Genomic DNA, 7,639 nt, shown 5'->3' with positions numbered 1-7,639 from the left:
CTCAGACTAAGGTTAGAGACCATAATCATTCAAACACATGCCTTGGTTGGTTCCTTGTCCACAAGTATCATGGGCAATAAGATGGCCGGGTGTTATACAAGTGAGATTTCAAATACAGACATTCCTGTAAATTTCGGCTTTAGAAAAGTTGATCCTGCCCTCTGTTCATTCCAGAAAAATGTGTCCCCAATAATTATTTGATAGGACTCAACAAAGCATCCAGGTTTGATGGGGAGAGAAGATGAGTGCATTCATATGAAAAATCATGTAGTGATAATATTTAGAGAGCTTATAGACTATTTCAGTGTTTCCATTTCTACCTTAGTGTTTTGAAATGAATATTTAGCCCAGGAATTTCACAGCATGGTTACATGCTCCCCTACCTTCCCTTCCTCTCCCCCAAGGTTTTTCTCTCACAGACCTGAAGCTCTTGGAAGAAGATCTTCTGCAAATTTACTTTTGAGAATAATCAAGAGGTGTACTTCAGGTACTCCCATATGAAGATCCCCAAAACTGTCTCAGGTTATAATACCAGCCCTCAGACTTCCATATTTTACAAGCCTGTGTTATAATGGCCTTTCAGAAAAGTAGAGGAAGCTTGGGCTGCAGGTTACCAGAAGGTGGCCTTCCTCTTGACAGGGCACCTGCTTGCCACATCTGAAGTTGGGTCATATGCTGTACAGAACCAGCCTCTGCCCACTCATTCCTCTGGGAATTTTGGAATTATTTGTAACTAAGTAATATACTTTTCTTGGATAAGGAATCAGCTAATTGCTTATTTTCCTTTGTGTTTTGCAAATCTGACTAATGTTGACTCAGGTAGAATATTATAAAGTTATTTATGCTGTGGGTGATAATTACTTGCAAATACATTTATAGTTGAGTAAAGCTTCAACAAGTTTATACAATTCAATTATCTAGCCCCGGGTAATGGCTTCTCCTCCTTCTTTTAAAAAATGTTATTAATTGTTCGTAGTTTACTGTTAATGAAGATGGTTTCCTGAGTCTTACCTCTTCAGCTCATTACACAGATCATCAATGTGGAAAACAGAGACAAGGGTAATTTATATTTCTTTGTGAAATGTAAATCTGTGATGGCTTGAATCTTGTCTTTGGAATGATTTATGTGTGGAATATATTGAATAGCACAACATTTGGTAGTAAGGTAATTAAAGAAAATAGTCATTATCTCACCAAGCTCAATAGCTACTTGCTGCCTGCTTTAGATACTTTCAGTGAAACTTAAAAATCTGGCACTTCTTTATTTAAAAAACTAAAATTTCTAGAAAAAGACAATCATCTACAATTGGTGGATGAATTTATTAGCTTTTTGTTTGTTTGTTTGCCAGTATATGCCAGCTACTATTTAACACGCTACAAATTACCTTTGGAAAAGAGACAAACTCTAATCTTCTCTTTTCAAATGTTAATACTAAGTAATTTCCTTTTCTTTGGGCAACAGCAAATCAGTTTTCCCCACCCAAGTTTTGTCTTTTTTCTCAAAATATTTTAAAATTGAGCTTTACCACCAGTAAAGGACTGGTGGTGAACAGGTTTATTTGGGAGGTATGTATTACTTGAAATAGCATTTCCAGGGAAAATTACTTGGGAATGTATGTGAACAGGTTTGACTGTTGAAATAGTATTGCCAGGGAAAATTACATGGGAATGTATGTGAACATGTTTGACTGTTCCTGTGGAAAAAGTTTCCACAGGAAACTACTACCTCTGTGGTAATATAACCCACAGCACACATATTTTTGTACAGCACTCCCCATCAATATTGATTTTCATCTACCTTTTTCCCCTGTAACAGGACTTGAAATAGTATTTCCTGGGAAAATGATGTTGGAATGTGTGTGAACAGTGAAACCTGTGATATTTTTAAGTTTTATGAAACCTAAATTCACATTCATTAGACAGAAACCTTAAGATTTCTTAACATTCATGTTATGCCAGATTCCTTCAGTGTAAAACAAAACAAAACTGTAACTGGAATAAAAAGTGGAGGGTGTGTATGTGTGTTGATGGGGAGAGAATGGGGTTAAGGACACCATTTTGCTGGAAAGCAAATAGAGGTTATAGCTGTTAGCTTTCTTACTGGCATGGCAAACCGTACATTCCCCAAAGATATCTGAAACAGTATCTCCCATCTCACACAGTCTTCTACAATGTGGTTTTGAAACTCCTTCCATCATGGGGTAGGGGGCCGTGTCCCCTCTCTGTGAAACTGGGTGTGCTTTGTGGCACTATTCAACCAATAATCTATGACAGAAGTGACACTATGAGACTTCTGAGGTTAGTTCATAAAAGGCCACCCAACTTTCCACCTTGTTCACTGTCACACTAATGCTTGGCATCCTGGTTCTCCCTAAACATGCTTTTAGGAAGTCCCACGTGGAGGGACTATGTGGAGAGGCCCTGAGACTTAATGAAGAGTGCGAAAGATGCCCATCCAGGTCCTGGTTGCTCCAGCACCCCACCTGTTCCAGCTCTAGTTACTACCTGACTGTGACTGCAGCAAGAAATTTCATGCCAGAACCACCCCAGTAGAACCTTTCCTAAATTCCTGACTTGCAAAAGCTTGGAAAGATAATAGAGTGATTGCTGATTTTTAAAACCAGAATTTTGGGGTGATTTGCACACTGACATACTGGCTCAGGATGAGGCACTGAATGGAGTGAGGATGGAGGTGCCGGTGAGGGAAGTTCACCTCTCTGTATTCCCTATTTTCACCATATTTTCTCAGGGCTCTTCTGCCTCCACACCTAGTTACTGGCCATCTGTTCCCATAAAAGAAAAAAATTCCTAAACTCTGGCATTTTTAAATTAAAAAGGCTCTGCCCTTCCCTGGCTAGGAGCCCCTTCTCCTAGGTGTAAGACCAAAGTGATAATATCTCTGTAATCCTCCATGAGGCCTCAAGTTGCAAACCGGCTAAGAGAACCAGTTGAAGTAGTAGGTACCTTGTATCAAGCAGCAAGGTCAACTCAACACAACTTCCTCGAGAGAAAAAAAAAAAACCAGCCCCTAACTTCAAAAGGCTCATAGTCTTAGTAAGAGAAATAGATGTGTAAATCATTAGTTGCCTTGAGGGAAGTACTAGATGAAAGTATGTACAAAGTACCATGGGAACACAGAGGAGTTAAGCACAAGACAGCTTGACTGTATCCTATCCTGGCCGAGGCAGGTTGCACAGTTCTCTCTTTCCTCCTCCTTCTCTAGCCCTAATTAAATTGCTTGTTCCCTAATGGGGATCCTCTTTAGCATCTCCCAAAAAATTTCAGAAATCTAATATAGAGGCCATGTCTTATTCTCAAGCAATTGGAGCAAATGATGATCAAACATATATTTTGTGCACCAAATAGTCATTTCTCAGCTAAGATCAACTCGTTTCTGATTTTTTTTTTAATTTCCTTTTTCACTGCAGGCCAGTCCTATTTCCTGGTGCAGGCAACAATGAATGGTTGTTCAACTAAATTAATCTTAGGGATAACTAGTATATTTCCGGAGTTTCATGATTCCTTAACCATAAAAGACAAGGATATGATTATGAAAATAAGGTTAGAGCTCTCACAACTTAGTTTCTATGAGAAAGAAAGGCAGCAGATGTGATTGATGATGGTAGGGAGAATGGAAGAGAATGTGTTTTGAAAATTAAAATATATTCCAAATTTTTGGGCTAAGAAAGTTAAATACAAATCAGGCCTTTCGTGCTAAACTTTGTTTGCACTGGGTAAAGTGCAACTTCCTGTTTTGAAGATTAGGTTTTAGTAGGTTCATAAGGTCCCTTGGGGACTCACTCATCTCCTATCAACATAACATTTGAACCATTTTAAATGTAAATTAGGGAAAATATGGATTGGATTTCATTTGTAACACAACTTAAATAAGAGAAAGAAAAAAATAGATTTGGAAGTTGTTGTAACCATTTGGGAGCTCCACATCCTGGTCAATTTCCATTCTCCTCTACCAGCAGGAGACCTGCCAGGCCCTGAGTCTTCATTCCTCTGTCAGGGCAATGGGCATCAGTTTGACCTCTTGGAATCACTATAAACAAACACTAAGTTGTGGCTCAACTCCCTGAATTCATTGGGGAGATTCCCCTATGAAACAGTGAAAAAGTTCAAGAACAGAATACTCAGAAAGAAGGAGAATTCTCTTCCTTTGGAGTGTAATTAAGAACACTGAAACAGCAAACAACTGTTTTCTTGTGCGGTGTTCTCACACTTAAGCATACATCAGAATCCCCTGCAGGGCTTATTAAAACATGGACGGCTGAGCCACACAACCAGAGTATTTGAGTCCATAGGTCTGAGCTGGGGCCTTAGAAATAGCATTTCTAACAAGTTCCCAGTTGATGCAGATGCTGCTGGTCTGAGGACCACACTGAGAACCACCATTTTGGTGAGCAGACACACAGTCATGGATCTTCTTCAAGGCGGGTAGGAAAGCTGCATGCTTTATATTGATTAATTCAACAGACTGAGCACATAGCCGCTCTATACCCACATAATGGGTTGGATATGACTGATTTACAATGAATGTGCCAAGGTTTCTTAAAACAATTGTTTTTGGCTTACTTAAAATGAAAATACCTTCTCCCATTCTTGTTTACACAATAGTAATTTTCTTTTCCTTTTCTTTACCTTTTTAAGAGACTTTTATTTGAGTGGCTCCTATAAAGATTGTTGTAATATGAAAGTCATTTGTTTGGTAGAAATATCAAGCTGTCTTGTCAAACACACTGAAGTAACCCAAAAATATATTTCAGAACTCACAGAGCTTAAAAAGAGCAAAGATTATATGCAACCAGACAAAACCTATTTCTGCATTTCCTATTTCTTTCTCAGACTGCTTTGCTTACCAGACTCTCACTAAAAATCTTCAGGAAGTGCAGGGATCATTTTGTTTGGAATTTTAAGACACACCAGAACACATAGTATTTACAAAGAAACTTTTACAGATACATAAATTGAAAAGATACCATCAAGAAATATTATAATTTTGAAGTCTCCCTTTCTTGCCAATTGATCAGAATGCAAGATGAGATGCTAACCAAACAGCCCTTTTAGCTGTCTTGTATTTCCATACACTAAATGTGTATTTCAGAAACCTGCTCAACCATCAGCCAAGTATCAACATTAGTGAAATGTGAAATGTAACTGCTGTGTAAAAAGTTAGACTTCTGAAACATTAAAAACATTACATCCCTGGTCTGCCTTTTTACAGAAAGCACATTTGTTCTCCTAGAGCTATTCCTATAGTTCATTAATTTCCTACATGAACATTTAAAAAGGCAGAACAAGAGAACAGTTTTGTATACAGTGGGATTTGCTATTTAGGGAGAATGAGCACACTGCATTCCTGTTAACTTTTTTATTTTTTCAAGGTAACAGGAATTGTATACAAATGACAGTAGATCCTTGCCTATTTATTTTTATCTAAATAAAAGATAACTCAAGATGAATTCTTGAGAAGAAAAACAGCTATATACATAAGGGACTATATCTTCCTTCATTGTCTGCTTGGAAACAGTAGTTGTGTTGCTGTCATAGAATCAGGAAACAGGTTGTGGTAAGCTGGAAGAGGTACATATGCTGCTGTTATCATTTTACCAACAAACCACCTGCCATGCAATGCATTGACAGCAGCAATAGCTGCAGCAATTGGTGGGCACTTCACTCACATACACATTGCCCTGAGCTGAATTTTGGTTAACATAAATATGAGTAACTCCTCCATGTTTATTACATTCTTCCATCACATCGTCCTTAATCTCTGTATCACATCCAACTTCTGTTTGAGGACTAAACATGTTAGAAGGTTGGAAACACTGTGTTGCAAGTGGCTGAATAGAGGCAGCTGCAGCTAAAGCTGAAGCTTCAGTCTGCTGAGAAAGCCTTGTTTGCAAATCTGTAACAAAAGAATTCTGCCACAGCACCAAATGTCAAGGAGCCACTCATTTGTAGAGCTTGCTGTGCTGCTGGTGGAATCGGCAAACCTGTACCCTCTGCAAGTCTTGCCATTAACTGAAGACCAGCAGTTGTTCCCAAATCAATTCCAGTCCTTTCCAGTTCATCACTGTCCAAAAATCAACTAGTGCTTGAAGCATCAGTACACTCAGTAACAGGACTAACTTCTCATTGGCCTTCCCGCTACTTCAAATCCATTAAGTTGTTCGAAAGCCTTTCTGACACATTCTGAATCAGAAAATGTAATAAATCCATATCCCTTGGATCGACCAGTTTCACTGTCCATCATCCGCTGGATACTTTCAATCCTTCTGAAAGGCTCAAACATCCCAGGAAGCCTATCTTCAGTTATGTTAAAGTGTAACGAGCCCACATAAAGCCTCATAGGTCCAGCACTTTCCTTTTGTAAATTGCCATTGCTGCAGCACTGTTTTTTTTCTGCTCGTGATGCCTGTACTATGACTGGCACTCGTAAAACTCGTTGGCCAGTTAATCCTATTGCTAGAGGCACTGAGCTAAGCTAACATCGTCGAACTTCACATAAGCAATTCGTTTGGAACGTCTTGAATTTCTTTCGGAAATCATCCTCACATCTGGAACCTTTCCTACTGTAGAGAAAAACTCTTCCAAATCTCTTGTCAAATTCTTGCTGCCAGTTGCATACAGAAAACTGTCCTTGCATGTCTTTTCTTAGGAGTTAGATTATCAATAGGCTCCCTCACAGGGCTCTTGTCTTTTCGATACGGACTTTTGCTTCCGGAACGTCGTCTGCTTAATTTGATGCTATAAGGCAATCCAGTCTTTCCTCAGATCGCACTGTTAAATTTTGGTCCGGAGTAAGGACTTCTGAGGGGCCTCTAAGTCTTCGATCTCGACTTCCTGAGCGGCTCCGTCACCTCTCTTTGCTTCTACTTCGTTGCCTTTCAGGGGTTTTGCTCTTTTTCCTTTCTCTACCTCTACTTCACTTTCATTCCTTACTTTGCTTCTCTTTGGTTCATGACTACGACTTCTGCTCTTGCTTTTTTCCCTCTTTTTGTTACATTCTTCATGGCCGTTGGCACTGCTCAACTTGTTCCCATCCTTCTTGTAAGGAGCCTCAAGCATTGCTTCAATATCAATATCGTCTGCCATTTTCTCAAACGCCTGTGCGGGCTTTCGGGCGCTTGTGGTGCTCCTGTTCGGGAAGTTACTGCTGCTACCGCTGCTGCCGCCACTGCTGTTGCTACTCCTAACTCCCTAGGTCCAGGCCGCGGGACCGCCCAGCACGAATATCGGGCTCCAGGGACCGCGAGGCCCGAGCGAATCTAAAACACACGATGGAATTAGAGAAGCCCACGCGGGACAGCAGGACTGCGGCTTCAGCAGCCCGCGTGGGCAAACTCCCTGAAATGGTGGCCACTGCTTCACACTCCAGTATTCTTAGCACATTCTTTTTTCAGAGAAACTGCAGAGGTAAATGTCAGCTAGATTAAATTATATTAAATTTAACATCAGCTGAATGAAATCATCATGCATTAGTGGACTCCCAGTCAATCAAACCTTACTGCATTTAATGCAACAGTTTTGTATGTTTGAGTCTAATTATCTGATGTGGGAGCGCTTTGCTAGTTCTGAATTCTACTAAATAATTTTCTCATGAATTCTTATTCGTGAATTCTTATTTATG

The 7,639-nt window shown here is 39.7% G+C and overlaps 1 pseudogene; it reads right to left on the bottom strand.

Moving 5' to 3' along the window:
* Nucleotides 1-5,504: 5,504 nt before the first annotated feature.
* On the bottom strand, nucleotides 5,505-7,108 carry LOC100404268 (RNA-binding protein 39-like; annotated as a pseudogene).
* Between the last annotated feature and the right edge of the window lie 531 nt (nucleotides 7,109-7,639).

This window comes from Callithrix jacchus, chromosome X (assembly GCF_049354715.1).
Source record: "Callithrix jacchus isolate 240 chromosome X, calJac240_pri, whole genome shotgun sequence".
Lineage (NCBI taxonomy): Eukaryota > Metazoa > Chordata > Mammalia > Primates > Cebidae > Callithrix > Callithrix jacchus.
Note: the sequence above shows the minus strand (reverse complement) of the source record. Positions and strands in the feature narration are given on the sequence as shown.